The following is a 22,271-nucleotide window of genomic DNA, read 5'->3' on the forward strand; positions in this document are numbered from 1 at the left end:
CATTTGGCTCTCTCCCCTGGAACTTGAAGATAGGGGCTGTTTTGTTTTGTTATCCCATCCCCTTGGGAACCCAGCAGAAGGGATGGTATAGGAAAGATTATCCACTGAACTGAACTGAGTCCTATATTACCATATTACTACCTGAATCCTGAATCCTGTGCCATTGTATTACTTCCTGAATCCTACTTCTCTACATTACTACCTGAATCCTACTTTACTGTGTTACTACCTGAATCCTACTTCACTGCATTACTACCTGAATCCTACTTTACTACATCACTACCTGAATCCTAATTCACTGCATTACTACCTGAATCCTACATTGCTGCATTACTACCTGAATCCTACTTCACTGCGTTACTACCTGAATCCTACTTCACTGCGTTACTACCTGAATCCTACTTCACTGCATTACTACCTGAATCCTACATTGCTGCATTACTACCTGAATCCTACTTCACTGCATTACTACCTGAATCCTACATTGCTGCATTACTACCTGAATCCTACTTCACTGCATTACTACCTGAATCCTACTTCACTGCGTTACTACCTGAATCCTACTTTACTGCGTTACTACCTGAATCCTACTTCACTGCGTTACTACCTGAATCCTACATTGCTGCATTACTACCCGAATCCTACTTCACCGCGTTACTACCCGAATCCTACTTCACCGCGTTACTACACGAATCCTACTTCACCGCGTTACTACCCGAATCCTACTTCACCGCGTTACTACCCGAATCCTACTTCACCGCGTTACTACCCGAATCCTACTTCACCGCGTTACTACCCGAATCCTACTTCACCGCGTTACTACCCGAATCCTACTTCACCGCGTTACTACCCGAATCCTACTTCACCGCGTTACTACCCGAATCCTACTTCACCGCGTTACTACCCGAATCCTACTTCACCGCGTTACTACCCGAATCCTACTTTACCGCGTTACTACCTGAATCCTACAATGTTACATTACTACCTGAATGCTCTTTACTACATTACTATATGAATATTGCTTTACTTCATTACTACCTGAGTCCTACATTACTACATTACTATATGAATATTGCATTACTACATTACTACCTAAATCCAACATGACATTACTATCTGAATCATGCATTACTACATTACTCCCTGAATCATGCATTACTATACTACTTCCTGAATCCTATGTTACTATATTACTTCCTGAATCCTAATTTTCTACATTGCCACCTGAATCCTACATTACTACAGGTCATCACAAATGGATTGGTGTGTGGGTTTTTTTTTTTTTTTTATTCTTCTTATTGGTCTGTCCATTCTACTTCTATTTAAAATTGATTTTTGGGAGGGAGTGTTGCTTTTGAAGACAATAGTTTTAGATGTATGCTTAATAAAATAATAATTCCATGGTCTTTTAATTTATTTGTATTTGTAATCTCTCTTTTTTTTCCTGAATAATAGAAATTGAGATGGAGTCCTGCAGTAGGATAGGAGCTGAATCTGGGCTAAGAGGAATTCTAAAAGCCAGTGCCCAGGCAGTAAAGGACAATGTAAGAACAGGAATGATTGCTAATAGTGTTTTTTTTTTTTTTTTTCACCTAGCGTCTCCACATTTGTGAAATGTCACAGTAATCGTAGAGAGCCAGAGTTGGTAGGTGATTTGCTTTAAAAAAAATTAATGACTTAGAGGGAATTCAGTCATTCCTATGATAACATCACTCATAGGAGCTTGCTTTCTGATCTGTCTTCGATTGGGAGGGAGAGCAGGGACCACCTTCACCACTCTGGAAATGATAGCAGGGGTGTTGGAGCCTGGGCTGACAGGTGTGTTCTAGGAAGGAAAACGGGGTAGGAACCGCTGTCCCTGGACTGACACAGCTAACCTAAATATGCCACAGCTCCCCAAGAGCGAGAAAGGGACCACCTTGCTGAAAATTCATGCCAGGTCTCCAGGATTTGGGAAGAACAGGGGAGACATGTGGACATGTGGATAGTCCTACGGTTGCTACCGGCGTCCTCAGCAGCCCTCCCTCGGAGGCACTGGGTCAGGGTGGGTCTTGTTCAAGAGCATGTGGTCTGAGTGTGATTGTGACAGATGCTTATTGCCTCAGTACTGACCCGAGCCACCATCTGTAAAGTGGGGATTATGGCAGCACCTATCCCCCATGGGTTTGTGAGGATTTAATGAAGCGCTGTTCAACCATCAGCACCGCGTCTAGTTATGTTGTAAAAGCTTACTAAGTGTCACCTTTGTTAGTATCATTGTAAGAACAATATGCGTGGAACATAAAGAATAGGGCAGAGGATCATAGGGACAGGAAGGGAAAACTGAATGGGAAGAAATCAGAGAGGGAGACAAACCGTGAGAGACTCTTGACTCCGGGAAACAAACTGAGGGTTGCTGGAGGGGAGGTGGGTGGGTTGATGGGGTAAATGGGTGATGGGCATTAAGGAGGGCATGTGATGTGATAAGCACTGGGTGTTATACTGAACTGATGAATTATTGAACATTATATCAAAAACCAATGATATACTATACCTTGGCTAATTGAATTTAAAAAAGTTTTTAAAAATAACATACCAAAAAAAAAAAAAAAGAATGATATTGAAAAGTCCACTGTGTGGTTTCTTCCCGGAAGTATCTCTGACACTGAATAAGATAACATTCTCTTTTCTCCTGCACCTTGCAAACCCTTTTATTACTGGAGTTTATATCAAGAAATTCAATGAACAGCAACAGTGTGGAACCAGAGTTGCTCGTGGGTGTCAGAAGCCAATGAACACCTTCTGTAAGCAGTGGGATCCCAAATCTCGCACCTGCCCTCCTCTTGCTCTTGTTCAGACGCACGGGCAGCCTCTGTCAGTTCAGGTCCTACTGCTCAGGCTACTGGGAACCTTGGTGTCCATGTCGGTTGTCAATGTCAATTATAGGGCTTCAAATAATGCTCTTTGCTTTTCCTTTTGTCTGGAACCCAGGACTCTCAGGAGGGCACTACCCTTGGCAGGGGCATGAAGGAAGCCTTCTTCCTTTTCACTTCTCACACCCTCTTTGTAGCTCCAAACTAATGGCATCTTCTGTCCAGGATGCACTACCCATTGTCCTTGGAGACACTCACCTGCTCATTAGTCCACGATGTCTCCCTCTATCAGTTTTCACCCTCAAGATACCATGCTATGTGCAGGCACAAGCATGATCTAATACAATCCAGTCCTACCCACAACCCAGTGAAGCAGGAGCCCTCCTCGTTCCCATTTCAACGATGAGAATACTGAAGCTTTGGGACCTGCTGAGGATGACTCAGCTAGTAAGATGGGTGAGTCAACAGGCAACCCTGACACTGACTTCACAACCACTGGGATCCCTGCCTCTTTATTCTGTGTCCTGCTCACGGCCGATGCTCCCCATCCGCTGTGCCTGAGTGTTCCGTTAGCTGCGTCATGCCTGTTTATGGGCGCACTTCACACGTGCAGCAAGTGGAAGGCCCTGTTTTGTCAAAGTGTGCTATTTTCTTCTCAGCATGCAAAAATCCATCATAAATGAAAACTAGTCTTATTCTACATAAACACTCCCAATCTCTTCCCCTGATCAAAATAAATGTTGCGGCAGAAAGCCTTTTTTAAAATGTAAAGCAAATTCTACATCAGAATGTCAGTGGGTACCAACTGCTCACGCGTTGGGGATATTTCTGTCGGGAGATGAGACAATTCCACATTTAATCCTGCAAACCTGCCTCACCAGAATGCGCACCAGGGAGGAAGGAGGTAATGATTCACAATGCAGAAAGGCTCTTCGCCCCACCAGAAAGATCCCTGTGTTCAGGAGAAACACCTTCCTCCACTGTAGTGGCTGGAGTGACATTTGCAGAACTGAGCTCTGGAGACCCCACCGCCATATATTGATTTAATAGACATGCACAGAGCACCTCTTGGGTGCAAACCTAATGCGTTAGCATGAGGAGGTATGGTGATGAATGGGCAGATGCTTTCCATGCTCTCGTGGAGCTTAGAGGCCAGCAGGGGAGCAGATGGGAAGTAAGCACACCACTGAACGTTTGATGAAACCAGCGGGCTGCTGTGGAGGAGGGGGTTGTGGCTCGGTGACAACGTGGCCCAGGGTGGGGGGATGGGGGATGGCCCAGGGTGCTTTCCCTGGGCCCAGGGTGATCTAGGGATGGGGGATGGTCATGATCAGGGGGCATTTTCCTGAGGAAGGATGGGTAGGAAATGATTTGGCCAAGGGCTGGGATGGGAGGAGTTGTACAATACAGTGTTAAGGGATCCTTGAAAAAAATGTTTTGGGATGAAACAAGGGAAGGAGATGCCGTGTAACGCTTGGTGGTCAGCTATGTGCATGAGATACTCAAGGAACATGTGTTTCTACCATAGAGAAGGCCATTTAGTTGTATGAGTCTGCTCTCTCCAGACTTATTTGATTCTGTTATCCCCTTACCATGGAACAGCCATTATCTCAGAAGGCACGGGATTCCCTGGAATTAGGAGACTCTGGGGAACTGAAGCTCTGTGTGCTCAGGTAGATGGGCCCAGAGATACACCCACAAGTGATCAAGATGAGGAGGAAAAGATGTAGACGAAAATGCATAGTACAATGTGTGTGTGTGTGTGTGTGTGTGTGTGTGAAGGATATACATAAAGGGCTGTATACCCAGAACGTTTCTGGAGGCATGTACAAGAAATTAAAGTGCTTACTTTCCACTTTCCACCTTTCTGTTCAGTTTGAATGTTTTATCATGAACATGTGTATTTTTGGGGGGAATGAAAAGAAAAAGAACAAAAGAACTTGATTTACAAAAGCCACTCATCTACAAGCAATTTTCAGGTGCGTAGGAAAACACCTGCGTGTCAAATGTTACTGGCTTTCCCGCTGGTGGTTCTTCTGGCTTCGAAGTGGCCATGGTTGACGATGGTTTTGTTTGAGGTGGGAGGACTCTTGAGTATGCCGTGCATGGACGCTGCCTTCGCCGGAGGTTGTAGTTAGTGTCATATTGTGTCCTGATGGTGGCAGTGGTTATTTTCATACAAATGATGTTGGCCTAGGAAAAGAGAAATGGGCTCCCTCTAATGTGATTCCATAATACTCCAGTCACCCGCTGACGGGTGTTACAGACATGGGGATGCCCTGCCTCAAATATGAAGAACATTCTGCACTTGGAAAAGAAATGTGTCAGTGCTTCCAAGGGTCAGATGGAAAACCGGGATTAGAAGTGAGGGTTTCTGGTTTCCAGCCAAAGGCAGGCGGCATGCAGTCTTGTTTTGTGTTCTCTCATTGGCATTATCTCAGATAATTTGCAGAAGGGCCATGGAGATCAGCTATCTGGGCTTCAGTGGACCCTTCAGAGGTGAGGAAGTACCTGGAAGAGGCCCCGGGCTAAGGTGGGTAAGAGCATGTCCCAGCCAGTCCCTGTTGCTTTAGCCTCTGTGTCAGGCCTCCTCGACAAGCCTGATCTGCATCGATGACATGTGTCATGGGGGGCTGGGGCCAGAGGTGGCATCTTCACCACCTGAAGGATGCCTGACAGCACAGGGAGGCCTTGGGGACAGGACCCGCCACTCCAAGGTGTATACTCTGCTCAGGTCCTCAAAACGCTTGCTAGTGAAAACTGCGATGTCTATATATTTGGGCCTCAGATATTTTGGGTGGATTTCTAGTAAAAATGGCCTTGGTTACCTTACTTATTTTTCAACATATCATTCTCTCTGCAAGGGGGGCAGTTCCATTTTATAATCTCCAAGGGCCACCGTCTTGTATCCTTGCAGTTTGAAGTGGGAGAGCTACTTTTCTGATCTTATTCTCTCTTTTTCCCCCTCTTACCTCATGGTGATACAACTCCTGAGTGTTCTCTCCCTCCTCAACTGTCGCTACCCTGTTTCATGCGCACCTGTAGATATTTGCATGTCTCCATATGCAGGTAGACGCAGCACACTGTGACTACACCTTTTGGCAGAAAGTGCAGTCCACATCTCAGAGAGATTGGAGCCATGCAACTCTACATGGTGGAACCCGGGCTGGAGTTAAAAAGTCTTCCAGCCCATGGGGTGCCTGGGTGCTCAGTTGGTTAAGCACCCGACTCTTCATTTCAGCTCAGGCTTTGATCTCAGGGTCATGAGTTCAAGCCCTGAGTTAGGCTCCCAGCATGGAGACTACTTACAAAACAATTCTTCCAGCTCACAATCTGGGCTTTTTTCACTAGAGTTTGAAGCAGAGCCTCTGTTGTTGAGACTGTGTGGACACGTCTTCACTTGGGTCTATTTTATTCAAGGCACAGTGCTGGGTTCTAGGAAGTTGGGGCATTCTCATCCTTCAGAGACTTTTCTTGGGTGGGGTTTCCTGTTCTCCATTCACTGCCATCAAAGGCAGAATGGGGGATGGGAAATAGCAGGGCAAAGTGCTTCGGGAACCCAGATGATGAGGGGATGAGGGGCTTGCTGTTGGGGGGAAGGTTCAGGACCAGTCAGATGCCCATGAAGGGCCAGCATTAGGGAGATGGTGGATGGGTTTCCTTGGTGGAGCAGGAGCCCCGAGAACAGGGAGGACCTGGTTGTGCCCTTCTAAGGTGCACACAGAATGGGCTGCTGGTTTGCTTTTTCACAAACCAGACTTTAAAGAATGTCTAGAAACTGTTTGCTCAATAAGGTTTGACAGTGTTCCTGGAATAATCTCTTGGATTTCAAGAACAGGTTGTCACACTCTGTTCTTATCTCTTTAGCGTCCCCCCCCGCCCCCACCGCGCCGGTCCCTTGGCAGCACCTTCTTCAGGATCCTTCCCCATCCTTTACTCATGAGCCCTGGAATATCTGCCTTCAGAAGATATCTGTAAATGGATCAACTTAGAAGGCTTTATTCTTTTTTTAATTGCCAGTTTACTCTCCTTCCAGAGATTTTCAGTAAAAAGGCCAAATCATCCTTTTGCCCCTGAGCCCAAATGGGCTTGCCCTTCTTGCCCCATCCTCTCTTTTGTGAACTGAGTCTGGCAAATGGCTGAGTGATATCCATACGCTGCCAAAAGCACAGTTAAATTTTAAGTAGTCTTTGGAGCCATGGTGCTGAATGAAAAGAAGGACTCTAAAGAACAAGACTGCCGGTTTTGTGTGCAAGGACCACGGCACTCACAGAGAAGTTCCATTCTCATCATTCCTTTTGAGGGAAAAACCCAACAAGTATCAACATGAGCTCCATCAAGACACGGTTGTTTCCAAGGAATACCAATAGATCAGTAGGACAGCCGTTGCCTTGTCTGTGTGCTGCACGAAGTGCTCCTCTCCCCGGAGGGGCACAGCCACCTCCATGAGCAGGAGACTATCAAGTGGAGGGTCAGTGGATGGACCTCGATGCCAAACAGCCATGTTAGAATCAAGGCTCCATCGCTCGGCTGCTGTGTGATTTCAGGCAGCATATTTAATCACTCTGTGTCTCGGGGGAGAATAACTATACCCGACTCAGTACAAGTTGAAGTTTTTGTGAGGACTAGATGAGAGAGACATACAGACACTCTGGCATATCAGAAGGCTCAACAAGTATTAGCCACCATTATGACCACTGCTCACCCATGTTACAGGTCAAAAGACTGAGGCTCAGGGAGGGGAAGTTATGTGTCCAAGCCTGAATTCAGATCCAGTTCTGCTGGACTCCAAAGTCAGTTGTCTTATCTGCCAGGCTTTCGTACGCACTGGGAGTCTCCCAAGAGAGGGGCCCGGGGGAAGCCCAGCACCCAGGCTGCTCCTCACTGACAATGAGCCTGGTCACAACAGGATCAGGATGACTCCATGGCTCGTCCTCCATCACAGTTTCTGTAGCCAGGCTGACCTCCAGCCAAGGAGCATCAGTGTGGCTGAGTTGGTGGTTTGAATGTTGGAACAATGTGTGGAGTTGGTAACTAGCCCTGAGAGCTGGGGCTTCTGCCCATCGTACTTGACTGGCACCTGCCAGGTTACAGACACTGAGTATCACCCAGCTGTAGTGGCTCTGCATTCCACTGGCTGCAATTTAACATGGCTCACTGGCAGTGACCTCAGCAGTGGATAAATGTGTGTCTTCTCCTGGAGCCTTGGGGGCTCTCGCTCTCCTCTGAGGGGTCCAGGCCTCTGTGTCATTTCTCCTGAGGTACCCCTGGGCTGCCTGGCCATGGTCCTGGGTTCCAGCGGCTCTGCCTCCCTGCTGGAGTCACATACTCTTGGAGCTGGCGAAGGACCTCCGGGGCTTTCCCACAGCCAGTGGACCAGGACTGCACTCAGCTGAGGAGCCAGCCTTGGGTTTCCCTGGGCGTCCTGGCAGAGAGGACACGATGGCAGCCTATACCCCAGCTTGTAGCCCTTGGAATCCCTGGGGTTCTCATTCTCGCGTGGATCTTCCTGGTGTCCTTCTAATGGAACACAGTGGCTCCCGTAACTGTCCGTGCTACAGTCTTTTCAGGGGCTGCAGAGACTTCTTGGTTTGCAGCTGAGGTGGGTAGGGGAGGGGTGGACTCTTCACCAGCAGCGGCAGAACCAGCACCAGAGCTGCTGTATATTTGGGTGGTTATGAGTGCAGGCTTGGGGTCCAGTCCCTGCCCTTCCACTTGCTGGCTATCAGACTGGACCAGTTGTTAACCTCTGTGAGAGCTAGCCAACTACAGTAGGGCCCGGGATCCCCATAGTGTGATGGCCAGAAGCTACCTGAGAGAATGGAAAAGGATGGAAGAGAGGGTGGGGGGAAGAAAGGAGTTGGGGGGGAGGGGAGCAGGAAGGGGAGGGATGGGGGAGGGGGAGAAAGGGAGGAGGGACAGGGGCGGAGGGGAAGGAGGGAAGAGGCAGAGGGTCCATGCCAGGCTCCCCTGGGCCTCCGCCACCTGGCTAGTCATTTTATTTTATTTTATTATTTTATTTCATTTATTTTATTTTATTATTTTTATATTTTATATTTTTTTATTTTTTTAAAGATTTTATTTATTTATTTGAGAGAGAGAGAGAGAGAGAGAGAAACAGCATGAGAGGGGAGAAGGTCAGAGGGAGAAGCAGGCTCCCCGCTGAGCCAGGAGCCTGATGTGGGACTCGATCCCAGGACTCTGGGATCATGATCTGAGCCAAAGGCAGTTGCTTAACCAACTGGGCCACCCAGACACCCTATTTTTACATTTTTTAAAGATTGTATGAGAGAGAACATGAACCTGGGGGGTGGGGGGGAGGCAGAGGGAGAGGGAGAGGCAGGCTCCCCGCTGAGCAGGGAACCCGAGGAGGCGGGGCTCGATCCCAGGACCCCTGAGGTCATGACCTGAGCTGAAGGTAGACTCTTAACTCACTGAGCCACCCAGGCGTCCCCTGGCTAGTTATTTTAGTGGCTGGTATTATTGATAGTCTGACTCCAGAAATGTTCTCCGCTTATCCTGACACACTTCATTCCATAATTGAGATTTCTTTCCCCCTGTAGCTCATTCTACAGACTTTGAAGAAGAAGCTACGACCAGAAGTTGTTTCAACTGTCAAGATATGAAATATCTTTTGACACTTTTTCACCCATTGTTCCCCTCCCAAGTCTCACTCAAGTTAATAAAAAAGGAGACAGGACCAGGGGTTTGGTGGTTATTTTTTACTTATACAGGAAAAGCCACCTTCTTCCTTCAGTTTCAGAGTTGCATAAAGCACTTGGAAATGACGTTTATTAGCTAATATTAGGAATTAATAAGTACATTGCCACTTGAGCAAAAAAAGGACGCAGAGGGTGCGGGTAGAAAACTAATGAATCGGCCTGGCTGCAGTTGACCTGGCTCCAAACCAGCGTGTCTTCGGGAGGGGCATCTACCTGCCAGCTTCTGTCGGGTGACACGCGTGAGGAATGAAATGCCAACACGCATTCGCAGCGTGGCTGTTACAAAAGTCAGTTGCTCCACCCTTGCCAAGTTACCACTGAAGAGGGATGCTCCTCAGGGGCCATTTATCAATTAGAGGTCCATCTCCATGTGTTAGCCATGGGGACTCTTGCTAAGGAAAGGGGCTTCATAGATGGGACTGGACCTGAACTGCCATCAGCCAGGATGCAATTGGGTGGACACTCCCATCCACCCTCCAGGATCTCTATATGCTCTTCGTCATAGGTACTAATGTCTGAAAGGCAGGGATGAACCTTTTCAGGGAATCAAAATCTAGAGACTAGCAGACCCACACCAGAGTGAATCTGAGATGAAGTCAACCTTCCAACGGTCTGGTGTGGAGTCTATGCTGAGCTTTGTCCCCTTTGAAGATAATGCATTAACAAAGATAATGTGTTTTTCCCATTTTAAGCCGTCTCTTTCCTTAATAAATAGCTTAGTCATAGGAGATACATATTACACTTTCAGGTTCTGCCAGAAAGAGTTTTATCTTCCATTTCCAGGCTGATAGCATATACTTCTGGGTAATGGATGGCCAAGTTAGGAGGAACCGTTTCAGAGATCCTTCGTCTCTAGAGGGATGTGGATTATATGAGCTCAACTGACAGAAATCTAAGTCAGACATTCTGTTGACAAAGGATGGAGATCAGGGGCTGATTTTAAATGGGTAGTGATTATTAACTTATTTGGTACGAAGTACAACTGTATGTTGGTGCTGAGTCGCTTAAGCAAAGGCCACTGGGGGTTTATCCAGCCTCAGATGGTGGGGCGGGTAGATTTCTGGGGTCAGGGCAATGCCAGCCAGGAAGTGAAGCAAGGGGTTTGAACACGTCTCTTATGTGTTGGTGTGTCCGAGTTAAAAATAAAAATACCAGGATGAGGGGTCTCAATACTGTGGAAGTTGCAACGGCTAGCAGCGAGGAGGCTGGTCCACGAAAGTACACGTGAAATTCCTAAGGGTTTCAGTACATGTACAGTACGTGTGAAGCAGCTGATAGTTCAGGAATGCCCCATGCAGTCCCCCCTGCCGCTCTCAGATGGCAACACACTCAGCGACCACGAAGACGTAATTCTCTTTCTTGTGAGGAGCTGGCCTGGCACTTCTCCCAGCCTGAGAGCCAAGGGGTCAGTGTCTGGGCCCAGCAGCTGGCGGACTGGACTTAGCGTTGAATCTGAGAAGCAGATGAGGCTGGGGCTTCATGTAGCTACTCTGTCCATGTCGTTGGCCCAGACCCATGAGAAGTTTACAAAGCCCAGAAACGACTCAGTCCAGAGCCAGCAACATGCAAGTATAAAAGAACCAGAAGTAACCTTCTGTGCTCTACAGAGAACCTGGGGACACCGGGCAGCACGTGGTCGGAAGTGGTTCTCATCTCAGACATTTTACTGATCACGACCACTCAGAGAGCTTCCTTAAAACAACACAACCAACAACAGCTTTACCGAGATACCGTTTGCTGATTCAAACTGTACACTTCTGTGTTTTTAATATATTCACAGAGTTGGGCAGCCATCGCCTCTGCCAATGTTAGAACGTTTTCGTTACCTCAGAAGGAAACCCTGTACCCTTTAGGCATCACCCAACTGTTCCCTTCTCCATTCCTCCCAGCAGTAAGCCACTGCTAGTCTATGTCCCTTCTCTATAGATTTGCCTTTCTTGGGCATCTCATACTATTGTATTCTATAATATGTGGTCTTTTGTGACTGGCTTATTTCACTTAGGATTTTTTCAGGATCCTTCCACGTTGTAGCATGTGTCAGTATTCATTCCTTTTTAGGACTGATAACATTCCTCTGTAGCATAGACTACAATTTGTTTATCCATTCATCGGTTGATGATATTTAGGTTGCTATTACCTTTTGACTTATGAATAATACTGCTGTAAATATTCAGGTACAAGTTGTTGTGTGGCTATGTTTTGATTTCCCTTGGGTACATGCTTAGGAGTGGAATTGCTGGGTCATAGGGTAACTCTGTGCTTAACCATGTGAGGAACGGCCAGACTGGTTTCCACAGTAGCTGCACCATCTGACGTTCCCACCAGCGTTGTATGAGGGTTCTGATTTCTTTACATTCTTGCTAACGTTTGTTATTATCACTTTTTTTGTTGTTGTTTAAAACCATGTGGTGTGCGAGAAATATCTCGTTGTGGTTTTGATGTACATTTCTCTGACAACTAATGATTTTAAGCATCTTTTCATGTGCTTTTTGGCCATTTGTGTATCTTCTTTAGAGAGGTGTTTATTTAGATCCTTTGTTTTTTAATTGGGTTGTCTTTTTATTATGGAGTTCTAAGTGTTGTTAATTTATTCTAGATAAAAGATATGATTTGCTTATCATATATCAGATATATGATTGGCAAATATTTTCTCCATTCTGTGGGTTGTCTTTTCACTCTTTTGATGGTGTTCTTTGAAACATAAAAGCTTTTAATTTTGATGAAGTCCAGTTTGTTTTTAACAATTTTTTTGCTTTTAAAATTTTGTTGCTATGCTTTTGATATCATACCTAAGAATCCATTGCTCAACTAAGGTTATGAAGATTTAGCGCTGTGTTTTCTCCTAAGAGTCGTATAGTTTTAGCCCTTAATTTTAGGGTTTTGATCTATTTTTAGTTCATTTTTTAATATGGTGTAAGGTAAGCGTCCAACTTTATTCTTTTGCATGTTGCTATCCAGTTGTCTTAGCACTATTTACTGAAAAGATTATTCTTTCTTACATTGAATGGACATGGCTCCCTGTGGAAAATCAATTCACCATGGACAAAAAGGTTTATTTCTGGATCCTCAATTTTATTTAATTTCTCTATATGTCTATCCTTACGCCAGTCTCGATTACTGTTGCTTCCTAATAAGCTTTGAAATAAGCAAGTGTGAATCCACCAACTTTTCCTTCTTTCTCAAGATTGTCTTGGCTCTTCTGGATTTCTTGCAACTCTACCTGAATTACAGAATTAGCTGGTCAATTTCTACAAAGAAGTCAGCTGGGATTCTGATAGAGATTGCTGAACTTGTAGATTGCTTTGGAGTGCATTACCACCTTAAAAATATTAAGTTTTCCAATCCATGAGCATGAGATATTTTCCCATTTATATGGATTTTTAATTTCTTTCAACACAGTTTTGTAGTTTTCAGAGTATAGGTTTTGCATTTATTTGTTAAATGTATTTCAAAGTATTACTTTTTGATGCTATTATGAATGAAATTGTTTTCTTAATTCATTTTTGGGTTGTTTATAGCAAGTATATAGAAATACAGTTCATTTTTATATATTTGATCTTGTATTCTGAAACTTGCTCAACTTGTTTATTGTTCTAATAATTTTTTTAACTGTTCGGTTTTTTTTAGGATTTTCTATTTACAAGCTCATGCCATTCAGCTGAGAGATAATTTTACTTTGTCCTTTCCAATCTGGATTCTCTCCCTCTCTTTCTTCCTACGTTCCTCCCTTCTTCTATTCTTCCTTTCCTCCCTTCCTTCCTTCCTCCCTCCTTCCTTCTTCCTCCCTCCCACCCTCCCTTCCTTCCTTCCTTCTCTCTCCCTTTTCTTCCTCCCTTCTTTCTTTCTTTCTTTTTCTTTCTTTCTTTCTTTCTTTCTTTCTTCTTTCTTTCTTTCTTTCTTTCTTTTCTTTCTTCTTTCTTTCTTTCTTTCTTTCTTTCTTTCTTTCTTCTTTCTTTCTTTCTTCTTTCTTTCTTTCTCTTTCTTCTGTCTTTCTGTCTTTCTTTTTCTTTCTTTTCTTCTTTCTTTCTTTCTTTTTTCTTTCTTTTTCTTTCTTTTTTTCTTCCTTCCTTCCTTCTTTTCTTTCTTTCCTTCTTTCTTTCTTTCTCTTTTTCTTTCTTTCTGTCTTTCTCTTTCTTTTTCTTTTTCTTCTTTCTTTTTCTTTTTCTTTCTTTCTTTCTGTCTTTCTGTCTTTCTTTTTCTTTCTTTTTCTTCTTTCTTTCTTTCTTTTTCTTTCTTCTTTTTCTTCCTTCCTTCCTTCTTTTCTCTTTCTTTCTTTCTTTCTTTCTTTCTTTCTTTCTTTCTTTCTTTCTTTCTTTCTTTCTTTCTTTCTTTCTTTCTTCCTTCCTTCCTTCCTTCCTTCCTTCCTTCCTTCCTTCCTTTCTTTCATTTATTTACTTGCCTAATCACTCTGAGTAGAACTTTCAGTACAATACTGAAAAAAAAAAAATGCTGAGAGCAGACATTCTTGTCTTGTTCCTGATTTTAAGAGAAAGCATCCAGTGTTTCACATTAAGTGTGGTGTTAGCTGTAGGTTTTATGTTGATGCTCTTTATCCAGTTGAGGAAGTTCTTTTTTATTCCTAGTTGATTTAGTTTCTTTTTTTTTTAAATCACAAAACGGTGTTAGATTTTGTCAATTGCTTTTCCTGCATCTGTTGAGATGATCTTTTGTTTTCTATTCTATTGATATGGTATATTACATTAATTGATTTTCAGGTATTAAACCAACTTGGCATTCCTGGGATAGATTTCCCTTAGTCATGATGTATGGTTCTTTCTATGTGTGGCTGGATTCGTTTTGCTAGTATTCGGTTTTTAAATCCATATTCATAAGAGATAATGGTCTGCAGTATTCTTTTCTTGTGATGTCTTTGACAGGTTACTACTGGTCTCATGGGATGTGTTGGGAAGTGTTCCCTCCTCTTCTATTATTTTGGAAGAGTTTGTGAACAATTGGTATTCTTCTTCAAATGTTTCACCAGTGAAGACATCTTGGCCATGGCTTTTCTTTCTGAAGTATATTTTTGATTAATAATTCAATCTCTTTACTAGTTACAAATCTGTTCAGATTGTCTGTTTCTTTTTGAGTAGTTTCAGTAGTATATGACCTTTTAGGAATTTGTCCATTTCATCTCAGTTATCCGTTTTATTGGTATATAATTATTCATAGTGTTTTTTCTTATTCTTTTTATTTCTCTAAGGTTGGTAGTACTGTCCCTCTTTCATTTATGTTTCTAATAATTTGACTTTCTCTTTTTCTTGTTCTATCTAGCTAAAGATTTGTCAGCTTTACTGATCACTTCAAAGAATACTCTTTTGGTCTTATTGATTTTTTCAATTGCTTTTCTGTTCTCCGTTTTATTAATTCCTAATCTAACTTTGATTATTTCCTTCCCTCTGGAAGGTTTAGTTTGCTTTTCTTTTTGCCTTGTGTTAGGGTAGGAATTTAGATTTAAGAGCTCCCTTCTTCCCTCCCTCTTTCTTTTTTCTTTCTTTCTTTCTTTCTTTCTTTCTTTCTTTCTTTCTTTCTTTCTTTCTTTCTTTCTTTCTTCCTTTCTTTCTTTCTTCTTAGTATAAGCATTTGCATAAATTTCCCTTTAGTGCTGATTTAGCTGCATCCCATGAGTTTTGGTCTGTTGTATATTCACCTTCCTTCATCTCAAAACATGTTTTTTTGATCCATTGGTCATTAATGAGTGTATTATTTGCTTACCACATATTTGTGAATTTCCTGAATTTCTTCCTGTTACTGATTTGTAATTTCATTTCACTATGGTAATAACATATATTCTTTATTATTTATACCCTTTTAAATTTATGATATTTGTTTTACTGCCTAGCCTATGGTTTATTCTGGAGAATGTTCCAGAGAAGAATGTATAACTGGCTGGTGTTGATTGGAGTGTTCTACAGATTTCTGTTAGGTTTAATTGTTTTATTGTGGTGTTTAAATCTTTTATTTACCTTTCAATCTTCTGCCTAGTTGTCCTACACTTTATTCAAAGTGATATTGAAGTCCCCAACTATTATTGTTGAGCTACCTATTTTTCCCTTCATTTCTATCAGTTTTTGCTTCATTAAATTTGGTGCTCTGTTGGTCAGTGTGTATATGTGTACATTTGTTATATCTTACTAATGGATGTACTCTTTTATCATTATGAAGTGTTCCTCTTTATCTCTAGTAACATTTTTTTGCTCTAAAGTCTACTAATTTATCTGAAATTAGTGTAACCATGCCAGCTTTTTTGGTTGCTGTTTGCATGAAATAGCTTCTTTCGTCATTTTACTTTTAATCTGTTTGCATTTTTTAAATTTTTTTGAAGATCTATTTATGAGGGAGAGAGCAGGGGAGGGGAAGAGGGAGAGGAGAGAGAATCTCAAGCAAATTCCTGCTGAGCGCAGAGTCCAGTGCAGGGCTTGATCTCACAACCTTGAGATCATGACCTGAGCTGAAACCAAGAGTTGGACTCTTAACTGACTGAGCCACCCAGGTGCCCCACTGCATCTTTAAATTTAAAGTGTATCTCTTGTGGACAGCAAATCGGGGTTTGAGATTGTTCCCTCCCAGTTGTCCCTTTCTCAGATTTTCTCCAGCAAATTTGCCAGCCTGCACTTTGGTTTATACCTCCAGTCTCCTCCCAACCATCTCCACTATAACCTCTCATGGTTTTGAGAATTCTTTTAGGCTTGAACTTCTCCACACTTGGTTGCAAATGAAGTCAGTTCCTTTGGGAAGAGATTTCTAACTCTCTGTTTTGTGCCCTGCTTTTCTGTAGCATTTCTCCTCTGGGCGAGATCTCTGAGTCACGGCTTTGGGGCAGGTGGTGGGGACAAGAGCATGATTCTCTCTGAGTGACACCTACACTTTAGGAGCCAGATGCTCACTGGAAAGGGAAACAGTATCCTTAAGCGTTTTCAGCTTGCCTCTCCAGCATGGAACCTTAACTTTACAAGTCCAATCAAGGGCAGTCAGAGCCCCAGTTTTCTCTGCATGCTGGGCTCAAGGTAAGCCTTCATCCTATGGGTGTTGTAGGCAGTGTGGAAGAAAGAACCTCCTCCCTACCAGCTGTACCTGCTTCGAACTTAGCCTTAGCAACAGGTAAGCTGATACCCTGCCCATTCAAGGATGATTGCCTTACAACTCCCAGTTTGGGAGAGAGAGAGCCCTGTATCTTGGCTGTCCTGGTCTGCAGTGGAATTTGTGTCTTGCTGAGCTGGGAAGGGAGGAGGAAGCACATCTTTGTTCAGACATAGTAGACTCTTGCTATTCCTCCTGAGTTTTAGTGGATTTTCTTTAACAAATGTTTCTTTATTTCCTGTATGCCATTAGGACAACTTCTAGACTCTTTAAATTATTATTTTAAAACATAATTTATACCAGTTTCACTGGGGAGCAGGTCTGAGAAGCTGCATATGGTATTGTGCCAAAAGTGGAACCTCTCAGAGTTCTTCTTAAATACCCAGACACCCAGTGCCCCTCTGGAAGGTCAGAAAGTTTGAGATGTGGATAGGGCTTGGAAAAACCCCAGGAGCTCTGGGTGTGCATCCAGGTTAGGGTTACCACTGTAATATGAATGGGAGCATGGGCTTTGGATAGGAGTCACAGCCCAGACATTTAACAGTTAGCAGTCTCAGGCACCATATCACTTACAGATCAGTTTCTTGATCTATAGAATAGGGATGAGAATGGTTCCCACCCCAGAAGGTTGTTGCATGAGATAAGTAATGCAGTAAAACATGGAAGTAGAAAAATTAAAAATATAATATAATAATGTATCATATAATAATAGCCAAACTATTATTATTCTCTGAATTGGTAAATTTTGAGCTTAAAGCAAAGATCATATTTTTAGAGTTGGTTATCTTACCTTATTTGTAACTCTTATTTTTGTTTTTTCTTACCCAGTTTGGGATGTTCACTGATATAATTTTTAAAAATTGCTTTACTTTGGAGGCTTTAGATTTCACAGGTGGTCATTCAGGAATACAGGGGGTGGCCTTTGGGCATGGAGGGTAGAGGATGGCAGGGAGGGGATGGCCTTGCTGACTGCCAGGCCTCCTCAGTGCTGGGTGTACATGCTTTCCCTTGGCCTTGGTGAGGTCCTGGGTTCTTAGCAGCCTTCAGGGAAGAGCTGACAGTGCCCAGGACAAAGACCTCATTGAGAATGAGAGGATCTTAGCCGAAGTTCCTTTTGGAGGCTTCACTTCTGGGAGTGTCTTAGCATAGTTCAGTTTATTGGGTCCCTTGCTTCAGAATGAAGGGGAGTAAGTCGGAGGGGAGACGAACCATTAGAGACAATGGACCTCTGAAAAACAAACTGAGGGTTCTAGAGGGGAGGGGGGTGGGGGAATGGGTTAGCCTGGTGATGGGTATTAAAGAGGGCACATTCTGCGTGGAGCACTGGGTGTTATGCACAAACAATGAATCATGGAACACTACATCAAAAACTAATGATGTAGGGGGGTAGGGGGATGGGTTAGCCTGGTGATGGGTATTGAGGAGGGCACGTTCTGCATGGAGCACTGGGTGTTATGAACAAACAATGAATCATGGAACACTGCGCCAAAAACTAATGATGTAATATATGGTGATTAACATAACAATAAAAAATTAAAAAAAAACTAATGATGTAATGTATGGTGATTAACATAACAATAAAAATTACAAAAAAAAAAGAGAAAGACCCTCCTAATTACACAGATGAGACTAGGCATCCCTCCTGTGCCACCTCCAGTGCCCTGGTCTTGCGGGCACTGTGCTTGGTGTTCTCACCTCTGGGGTTGCTCTGCCACCCCCTCTGCAGGGAGCTCCCCAGCCTGGCACTTGCTGGGTGCTCTGTAGTTGTTGCCTGAAAGATGCAGGTAGATTTCATGAGCCCCTTGAAGCTGGAAATGGAGGATGTTCCATACACGTGATTAAGTAGGAAGGAAATAAGAAGGGAGTGTTTGTCTCTCCTCTGAAAGGCACTGGACACAGCTGTGTATAGTGCAAAACAGAAGCAACCCCAGGGAAATTCTTCCTTCCTTTCTGCAGCACTTCACAAGAACAGCCCAGACCAAGCCTTGCATGTCTTCAAAGTAAGATAGGAAATCCAGACTCAACTAATATAATACTAACATTTTTGAACTGTGCACCAGATACTGGGCTAAGCGTTTTATTTTACTATTTTTTTAATTTAAATTCAATTAGCCAACATAGAGTAATTAGTTTCAGATGTAGAGCAGTAATTCATCACTTGCATATAACACCCAGGGCTCATCACATCACGTGCCCTCCTTCATGCCCATCACCCAATTACCCCATCCCTCCACCCACCTCCCCTCCAGCAACCCTCAGTTTGTTTCCTAGAGTTAAGTATTTTAAAAGTACATTTGCTTTAATCTTCACGGCAACCCTATGAAGATCAGCTCTGTTTTTATCCCCATTTTATAGATGAAGAATGGAGTTCAGAGATACCCAGCAACTTGCCTGGGGTCACATAGCCCATTAATATACTCAACCATATGTAATATTGCCTGCATGTGAAATCTTTTATAGGACATGGACATCTGGAAAATTCTGTTGTGTTGTCCAAGCTGAAAAAAGAATAGATACGACCTCTTGGGTCCCCTGCCCAAACACACACTCCTGTATCGCCTGGATTGGCCAAATGGACTGAAGCAGGCCAGAGAATACTTTCCCTCTGTGCTGTAGTCCCGGACAGTTGGATCCTCTTTTGACTTAAACAACAGAGTTCAGGACACCAGAATTAAAGCCCTCAAAGAGCTTAGAAGAGCCTAGGAACATAGGCTGGCAGCCGCCATGGCTTTCAAGATGTCGTTGCTCCGCCTTGCGTTCTGGTCTCAGATGGATTATCAGAAGCTGTGGGAACAGAGGACATGCTCTAGCAGTTGGTCTGATTCTTATTTCTGCCTTCTGTACCTTTCAGAAGAGGAGTTTTACATATCTGCTCTTTGTAGATTCTCATCTCTCCACACCTGTTGGGGATAAACTTGGGCTGGGGGTTCTCGTGCTTCAGAATTACAGGTATTCTTGGCCCAGCTGCCTTTTGGACCAAGTTGATAGGGGTGTAGGATGGAAGGATATTCACAGCTCCCTTTAAGTGGCAGATTGAAAAACGCTACTTATTAAAAATAAAATGACAGTGGTTCATCACTTTTCATTCTCGTTTTGAGCTGCCTCTCTCCCCTCAGAAGACTTTTTCCCCCGTGCCAGCAGAACTTTTGATTACTACCCGCGATCGTCAAGTTGGAGTGAATAAGTTCGTCTTTGAATGCGGCAGTGAGAGCCAAGCTCTGGAAATGCCATTTGGGGGTGGAAGGCATTGCTGGCTGTGCTGCCAAGTTCAAGGGGAGGAGAGTTCAATGTGTCTGTGCAGTCCACATGGGGAACATCAGATGTCACTGTTCAAAGGCAGAGGGATCAGCTGGCCACTGAGGAATTTGAATTGCTTGGGTGGGACACTGACCAAGAGCACTTTGAGGGGAGGAGATAATATTAGAAATTTGCAACATGGGAAAATGTTAAGGAAGGGAATTGTGATCAATTTGTTTGCCTTCTGGCCACTGTCCTTGTCATGCTAATTTTCCTCTTCAAAATGTAGAGTCCCTCCACCAGTGATCAGAGTGCCTGGAACTAGCAGACCCGGAGCTGTCTCTTTTCTCAGTTCATCCCTGGGCTGCCTCTCAGTGTCTTCTCTCTGATGCGCCCATCCTCCCTCCCTGACCTCATTTCATACCCCTGCCATCGAGCTCCTGCCAGCACGGGGCGGCCTTCTGTCTTTCACTCCTGTGTGCCATACCTATTTTCTCCTCACGATCTGTGCAGGCTGCCCTCCCCACTGCCTGGCATTCCTTCCCTTCTCTCCCCTGTCTGTCGAAATCCTGTCCCTACGTAGCCTCATTTCCGGCTGTGCTGTGTCTCTGAAGGCCTCCAGCATCCTGTTGACCTTGGAGCTCTTGCAGAATTTGGTGGACTCGTGCAATCCAGGGCCTAGTGGCTTTCCATTGTGCCGGGCCGTCACTGGGTTGGATCCTGGGCTGATACCGTGTCTTCTGTTGAGCCCAGTATCATGACCCCTCCAACCAGCCGCATACATACAACAGGACAGACCAGGCTGGGAACACTGTGGTTCTGAGGTATTTAGGGAGAAAAGGCCACGATGTGTATGGCTTGTTCTCAAGTGGTTTGGAAAGGAAAACAGTGTGTGTGTGTGTGTGATGTGTGTGTGTGTGTGTGTGTGTGTGTGTGTGTCTGTGGGGAGGGTGTGCAAATGTTAAAGCAAATGGGATAAAGTGTTAAGGGTAGGAGCATCTCAAAGGACGTACAGGTGTACTTCGTGCTATTTTTATTCTTGCAACTTTTCTGTAGGCTTGAGAATGTTTCCAAATAAATGTTTTCTTTCCCCTGCCTGCCCCCAGCCCCAGTAAAAACAAGACAGAACACTGTGGTCCTCCTTGAGCCGTCTCTTCCCCTCTCCTCACATCTCACAGGAAATCTGTCAGTGCCCCCTGCAGGACATCTTCCTTTCCAACCAGAACTGCCAGAAACCACCTGGGGCCACGCATTAATCATCTCTAGGTGACTCCCACCTGGTTTTCCCTTTTCCATTTTTGTCTCCGGACAGTCTTCTTTCCACATCTCAAAATAGCCAAGGCTTTTATTATTATCATTACTATTATTATTATTATTAATTATTAGCAGCAATCATGCCACATCACTTTTCCACTCATCCCTTTCCGATAAAAGTCTTGTCACTCTACTCCACCCTTTTGCCTGCATGTAACTCCTCTGCTGCATGTCTCTGTTTAGACTGGTCTTGCTGTTCTGGAATGTTTGAAGCTTGCTACCACACAGGGTTCTTCCCGTGAGATGCTTCCTTTGTCTGCAGCGCTTTCCACTCTGATTTTGCACGGCTTCCTCTCTCTTCATTCACTTCATTTATTTGAATGATGCCTTCTCGAACCATCTTTTAAAAAAAACAATCCCAACCTCTTCCCTCACCCTGACTTCTTTTTTTTTTTTTTTTTCAGGGTAGAGATAAGTTTGCCACTAAGGAAATTATTTTATGCTTAATTGTTATCATGCCAATAGAATGTAAGCTTCAGGGGAGAAGGACTTTGATTTGTTCTCTGCTGTATTTTCATGGCCTAGACCAGTGGTCCTCATATGTGGCCCCAGAACAGCAGCCTCAGGATCATCTTGGGGACTTGTTAGAAGTGAAAATTCCTGGGTCTTTCCCAGATCTATTGAATCGGGTACTCTGGTTGGGAGGGGAGAGTAGCAATCTGTGTTCTGTATGTTCCTCAATTGATTCTGATGCATTTTAAATTATGAGAATCACTGCTTTCAAATAGCCTCACATGAGTTAAATTCTAAGAAATATTTATTTTTAAAAAGATTTTGTTTGAGGGCTCCTGGGTGGCTCAGTTGGTTAAGCAACTGCCTTCGGCTCAGGTCATGATCCTGGAGTCCCGGGATCGAGTCCCGCATCGGGCTCCCTGCTCAGTGGGGAGTCTGCTTCTCCCTCTGACCTTCCTCCCTCTCATGCTCTCTCTCTACTCTCTTCTCTCTCAAAATAAATAAATAAAATCTTTTAAAAAAAGATTTTATTTGAGAGAGAATGTACACACACACACACACACACACACACACACACACACACACACAATGGGGGAGGGGCAGAGGGAGAGAGAAT

General features: G+C 43.9%; 1 protein-coding gene across 5 annotated transcripts in view; it reads left to right on the forward strand.

Moving 5' to 3' along the window:
- Nucleotides 1-22,271, forward strand: part of CACNA2D3 (calcium voltage-gated channel auxiliary subunit alpha2delta 3) — an 891,383-nt gene that overhangs the window by 355,535 nt on the left and 513,577 nt on the right. The window lies entirely within an intron of this gene.

This window comes from Zalophus californianus, chromosome 1 (assembly GCF_009762305.2).
Source record: "Zalophus californianus isolate mZalCal1 chromosome 1, mZalCal1.pri.v2, whole genome shotgun sequence".
Taxonomy (NCBI): Eukaryota; Metazoa; Chordata; class Mammalia; order Carnivora; family Otariidae; genus Zalophus; species Zalophus californianus.